The sequence below is a fragment of the Giraffa tippelskirchi genome, chromosome 4, assembly GCF_054371585.1.
Source record: "Giraffa tippelskirchi isolate mGirTip1 chromosome 4, T2T-mGirTip1v1.2.pri, whole genome shotgun sequence".
NCBI lineage: Eukaryota > Metazoa > Chordata > Mammalia > Artiodactyla > Giraffidae > Giraffa > Giraffa tippelskirchi.
This window is the reverse complement of record NC_137278.1, coordinates 22,427,468-22,434,671: the sequence shown is the minus strand read 5'-3', so window position 1 is coordinate 22,434,671 and position 7,204 is coordinate 22,427,468.

Below are 7,204 nucleotides of genomic sequence, written 5' to 3'. Positions count from 1 at the left end.
CCCTCCACCAGGGATGGAACCTGTACCCTCTGTCCTGGAAGGCAAGGTCTTAACCCCTGGACCACCAGGGAATTCCTCCTGCTGCTTTTTTTATTTATTTGGTACAGATATGAAGACTGTTTACCCAAGGGAGTAGTGATAACAATGACAGCAAGACTTTCTTCGTTCTTGGAGATCACCTGTGTCTTAGGCTGTCACACAGCTGATGTGATCTCTCTGGTCTCTATCAGTAGCTTTTCAGAATAACCTCATGCCTCTTGGGCCACTCCAGGTGAGAGACCTTTGGACATTGATGTGAACAAGGCTGATTTTCACCACTTCAGGCTCAGTGGTCCTTGTTACTGACTATAAAATTTCTGCCTATTTACTTCGATGGAGGATAAGAACCTAGAGAACTAAAATGGGAAAGTCCTGTCATTCATTCATTTATTGTTTAATGTAACAAACATTTATGAAATGTCTACTATTTTAAAGATTCTGAGCCAGACTTTGAAGTTCCATGAAGAGAGGCAGAATGCTAAAGAAACACAGGCTTCAGACAAGGCAAACCATTCACTGGTCCTGAGACCTTGGACAACCTACTGACTACCTCTACTTCAGTGTTTTCTTCTGTGCCATGGGGATTGTAGCACTGGTATGAGGTTATTGTGTAGAACACTGGTTCCCTGCCCCACATCCCAGGGGTGATTTTGCTCCCCAGTGGACATCTGGCTATATCTTGAGACATTTTTTAGGTGTTACAAGTGGAGGGCAGGTGCTACCACAGTGCATAATATTGCTCCAAATAACAATGAATTGTCTATCAAAATGTCAGTTGTGCTGAGGTCTAGAAACCCTGCTGTCAAATACCTGCCCTAATGCCTATGTAATAGGAATGATGTGTCCACCACAGCCATGACTCATAGGGGACTTCCACTGATCCTAGCCAGTACCTCTATGAAAGGGGTCATTGCCACAGAAGCTGTCTATCCACCTTCCTTCTGCAAGCTTAGTCTAGGGGCCAGATCATTGAATGGGTGTTGTCCATAGATGATGGAGAGGTGATGGGAGTGGGCAGGAGGACTGGTCCTTCATTGCTGAAGCACAGCCCCGAGCCTGCTTGCTGTCAGCTCCCTGGTCCTCCTGACGGAAGATCCTTCTTCCTCCCACTGTTGAACCAAAGGTTCTCATCCTCTCCTGTCCAAGTTCATCTTCCACTTCTTGTCTAGCTGTTCTATCTGATCTCTGCAAGAAAAGATCAAATAAATGAAAAACATTCCTCCTAACAAGGCACCATATTTTATAAACATACATAGAAGTCCATTTTTTTTGCTATTTAGGCCACTGGTTTCCTCTCTCTTTAAGTCCTAATGGGGGACAAATACACAGTAAGAAATGGAGGTAGAGGAGATGAAAACCCTCTGAGAACTAAAAAGAGTGAGTAGGGAAGGGTAAAAACATAAATACACAGTCACAGTCATGCTTGTGAAATACAATAAGAACACATGAGTTAGAATACTTTGTTATGGGACTGCTATAGACTATTTGCTCAATCACTGTCATCTCTCAGTTTCCTTCACCAAGGACGAGAATAAATTCTGAGAGGTGCTTAGTGTAGCTACCATGATGGTTGGTTGATTGGTTGCTTGGATAGATGTCTACAGGCTTTTGGACTCCAGCTCTGCCCATGTGACTGAGTGCCCCGTGGCCAATGTCTATGGAGTATGTACTATATGTTGGGCCTGGTACTGAGTACAGGCATGAATTATTTCATCTACACTTTATCTAAGCCCTATGATGTAAGTGCTGTTATTCCCTCGGTGTTACCCATGAGGATATTAGAGTTAGGAGAGGTTAAATGACTGGACCAGAATTATACCATTGGCAAGTAGTAGAACTGAGACTTCATCCAAGGCAGCTTGACATAAAATATGACACTTTCACCATAGGCTATACCAGCTTCCTTTATTTTGGTCTCCATGCCAATATGACAAGGAGAAGCATATCCACATTTATATAAGGCAAGACTTAAAGCAAGCATTTGAGGCAAAGGAAAAACTGTATGACCATGTAATAGGTTGTTTAAGCTTCCTCTATATTATTAGGTAGCATCAGCGATAGGAATTTTTCTTCAATAAATTTTGTGCTTTCCACCAAATTCAAAGATATAATCATTTCATTTGACATTATTTATAAAAGTGATTCATTTTTTACTTAGCCTTTTATGAGTTCTACTTTTTTTATATCAAATTGTCTTTCCCACTAATGAGTAATAAATTATACTCTTGATCATTGTGTTACTTAAAATATATGAAGTATCCATGCATTATTAATTTCCAAGTGGAGTATCATTTCAGGTAGGGTGGAGGTTGTGAAACAATGCTTTTTAAAATGCAGTTACCAGGGCTTGTGTTTAGAACAAAGGACTCATTATATTAAAAAGGAAAACAAAACACTTTGGCCAGTTTTATATAGCTTTATTTTGGTAGGTTCTCCCTGTGTGAAGCAAAGCGTGGTTACAAGTGGGTACTGTGCTTGGCTGTGCAGCTTGTATTCTTTACATGGTGTGTCCATGTCCAAGGTGTGCTGATGCTGGCTGATACTTCTTCTGAGCACTGATTATGAAGATCACTTCCCAACTCCATGTTCAGTGACATTACAACAGTAGCTTAAACTCGGCCTTGGTGGGCATATGTATACAATGGATACTGGCTGCCTCTACAGATTGGGGAGCTGATTGATAAACATCGATCAGCACACCACTGGGCTCAGTGAGGGGAGAGGAACTGAGAGATTAAAATTTAGCCCCTGCCCTGCTCCCTGATATGAAGATGAGAAGGAAGGGACTACTTTTTCTCACTCAAACAAAACTGCCTTCTGCTCATAGCTGTATGCCACAAGTTGGAGGAGCCATCCTCTGCTCTTTTACACAAAGGCCACAAGTGGGCTAGCACTCTGAGTTGAGAACTGTGGTTCCCAAACCTGGCCCATCATCATAATGATTTTAATTTTTTTAAAAAATGTAGATGTTAGGGTTTTTCAAAGATTTTGGTTTTGTTTATGTAGCACTCAATAATGGTTGCTTACCTACACTTTTTCCTAATGGGAAAATCTAGTTTTATTTGGGTATTTACTAACTTGGATTGGTAACTGAATTTCTAGCTCCAGAGTTTTAATCAGGAGTGACATAAACCAATCAGGATGAACCATCCCCCTTGCTACTGATTTGCTTGAGGGTAGGCATGTGACCCAGTTGTTATCAATTACATAAGGCTAATTATGTCAGGGAAGAATGAGGGCAGGAAGAGAAGGGGGTAACAGAGGATGAGATGGCTGGATGGCATCACTGACTCAATGGACATGAGTTTGAGCAAACTCTAGAAGACAGTGAGGGACAGGGAAGCTTGGAATGCTGCAGTCCATGGCGTCACAAAGAGTCAGACAGGACTTAGCTACTGAACAAAGGACAACACATGCTAAGTACATGCGGCTAATTAGATGAGACTAAGTCAGCTCTAAGTATTCCGAGGAAAGTTCTAAATTAGGGAAAGAGACATAAGAAAACATGGCCCCTTCTGCCTCTTTACATTGCTGAAAACTGTGTAACAGAAACTATTTTAATGTCTAGAAGAGGTGCAGCCATATTTGATTAACAAGGAGAAGCAACTGGAAGACAAAGCTGATGCGCTCAGCATGGCATTGTGGATGAGTAAAATAAGAGACCCTGAATTAGTGTTAAACTGACCAATGCTTAAACTTCCTATTAATTGCTTAACACAATTTGAGTGAGTATATCCTGTTACTTGAAATCGAAAGCAATTTTACCAATATGTCTTGGATTAGGCCTTGGGAATCTGTGTTGTAAAAGTTTTCCAAATTTTTGGAAAGTTCGGGAATCACCAGTTTAAGACTCCTATAAACAAATGTACAGTTTTCTTAAAGTTGCGTCTAGCTGTTTACCTATTTAGTTTCTGTGTGGTCACATAAGCCCTGGGGCAGATGGCATTCTGAGGAAATAGCAGGCCAGGAGCATCTCTGCCCATTTGCCCCACTATCCTGTAAAATTATCAGTCTTTACATGTGGCATGATGTGAAAAATGTTGGGAAGTACTGAACTGTTGTGTTTAACACACTGTGATGGAAAGAAGATAGGACTCAACCACCAGACAGTTGCGTAATCTTAGAAGCGCGCTTTGTTTCTCAGTTCTGCCATCTATTCTGTCACATCAAGTTGGCAATTTTGATGATTGTGAATGCTAATAATTAGGATAAAATACACAATTTAGATATGACCTCCTCGCCACCCTGTCCTTTGTGTTCTTTCTTGTGCTTTGAGTGGTAAAGAGGGGAGTAGATTGGTACCAGTTGTGCATTTTAGTGGCAGAAACATCCATTCATTCAGAGATAATAATAATGCTGAGCATTATTATTGTTTGGCATGAACAGATGAGTATTGCCAGCTCTTTAAAAGCAGTCATGATGCATAGGTAGGCTCGCGCAGCCGAGTTAGCAAGTCTAAGCTCCTTTTCTGACTTGCTGTGACCTCACTTCGTATAATATCATCCATTGACCCAGGTCCCCATCGTTACTTCTTGCCTTAATCCTTGGCTTCTTGTGTTCTGGGACTCTCCTGTGCAGACTTCTAACAGACCTCTGCCTTCCTCAGATGACCTATAGCCTCGACTCTGTGCCAAAAAAGAGAGAAAAGATATTTATAACCAGGAAATTTAAACAAAATGTATTAGTTACACATTTTCATTTAGAAATCATATCCACACACAAAAAAAACCTTATTTCCACTGTCCAAACATACTGAGTCTTAATGTTTTATTTCCATTCAGAATTATTTGTATATCCATGCTGTTTTATTTTAAAATAAAACAAAAAACACCAACATGTCAATTCCTAAGTCTTCAAAGCACCTCTGAATCTTGTCTTTCTCTCCTTCACCTTTTAGCATCCAATCCATCACCAAGACCTGTGGACTGTACCTCTACCTATATCTAAAATTCATCCACTTCTTTTTGTTTCTGCTGCCACCTCCTCACCCAGCCATTGTCATTTCTTTCTTTGTTTACTCCAGTACCCTTCCAACTCATCTGGTTTTTACTCTTGTTTGTCTCATAGACTTCATTTTACTTTTCAAAGTTTAAATTGAATCTTGTCATTACTATCTAAAGAACTCTCCAGAGGTTTCCAGAAGTACCTAGAATAAAATCCAGATCCCTTTCAAATCATTAAAAGATCCAGTGTGGTCTGATCTGCCTACCTACAGCCTCCCCTCTACCCCCTGCATGCATTCTTTTCTAGTCATTTCACCCCAGGGCCTTTACATTTCCTATTTCCTCTTCCTGGAAAGTTAATCCTCTGGTTTTTGCAGAAGGCTGTCCTTTCCCTGGTCTCAAGGCAAATGTTATGTCCACAGAGTGACCTCTCCTGCTCCTTGAACCAAAGCAGCCTCTTCAGCCACTTGTTACCAGATCACCCTGGTTTCTTTCCTTCTGTGCATATGTCAAATTCTAAAATTACCTTTAAAAACATTAAAAATAATTCCTTTTTGCTTGAAAGTAAGATGGAGGAGAATCATGACCTTGCCTAACATGTATTGCTATATCCAGTGTTTCAAATGATTCTTGGCAACATGTAATCAGTATCCTATAAATATGTATTTAATGGGTCAATGAATGAATGAATAACTGAGATCATAGTGAGTATTCCTTTTTGTGTTTTTGTTTTTTCATTTTCTAAACTGTTAAGCTGGTATGTTGTAAACCTGAAAAAATGCCTATAGGACACCACCAGCCCCACCAAATGTTGACTTATACATGAATAAATGTGAAATGTATTTATGTTCCTTATGCTTATAATTCTTATATGGCTCTAGAGCCAAACCGTATTTGCAAACTACATACTACTAACAAAGCTACTGTTAACTTAAAAAAATAAAGTCACAACCTAAAAGTTGAGAGTTATGTTTTATTCAGTGGGAATTTTTAGGACTTCAAGCCCAGGAGATAGCATCTCAAGTAACCCTAAGAGAACTGTACTGAGGAGGCAAGGCAAGAGCCTTTGGCAACAAAGGGCAGGTAGTCTGAACATCCAAAGATTGTTGTTAAAGAAAAGCAGATATCTCAAGTTAAGGTATTTAGCACTTTTCTGTGTGTGGGAAAATGCAAGAGGCTGGGTTTACTGAAATCATTCCTTTCATTTGTATCTCAGCTATCTGGGGCTAGTATCCTGTGTTTTTTTCACATCCTAAGCTCCCTTGGGATTCACCATAGGGAGTGGCTGCAATCCCAGTGGCTAAAGTCACTGAAGACTGTGAAATCCTTGTTCACTGATATGGCAGGAAATATTCCACTTATCACAATAAAAGCAATTCAAATTGACAATTACTGACTTAATGTGAATAGATGATGTTTTGATGAAATGAAGTCACCACTCACAGGTGAATAAGGTACTGATACTTATGACACAGTTTCTTTTGAACTCACAGGACTATCTTGTCATTTGCTCTGTGACAGTTCCATTTTTCATTTTTTCTGTTAGAACTGCTGCATACCTTTTAATTTCTACACCATGCTGTGACTTGTGTTTATTTGGAAGTAGTGTGATGTACTGGAAGCTCACTTACTTCTGACTTTTCTCATTAACTCTTCAATTACGTCCAGTTTTGCTTCTGAATGTGATATGATCTTTAACCTGAAGTAAACAGGGCCAGTGGAGTCATGTTTCAGGCTTGTTTTTAAGGATGTGACTATCCAGATAGTCCAGCATAAATTTACAGTGGGCTGGGATGTGCTGTCTCCTAGAATTCCAGGGAGGCATCTCTTGGTGGGCTTCCCTGGTGCCTCAGTGGTAAAGAGTCTTTTGCCTATCATGCAGGAGATGTGGGTTCAATCCCTGGGTCAGGAAGATCCCCTGGAGAAGGAAATGGCAACCCACTCCAGTATTCTTGCCTGGAGAATCCCATGGACAGAGGAGCCTGATGGGCTACAGTCCATGGGGTCACAAACAGTCAGATATGACTGAGCATACATGCACACATATATCTCTTGGCAAAATGTAGTCAGAAGCAGGGAGGCAACCAGTAGGGTTCTGCAAGTGACAGCAAAGGCCCTTCTTTGGGGGCTTTGGGGGTGGGGTCAAATGGCAAGTAGATGGGCTCTGAGAGAAGGTTGACCACAGAGGGATGGAATGCCTTAGAGGGGTAGAAGGTGGTCTC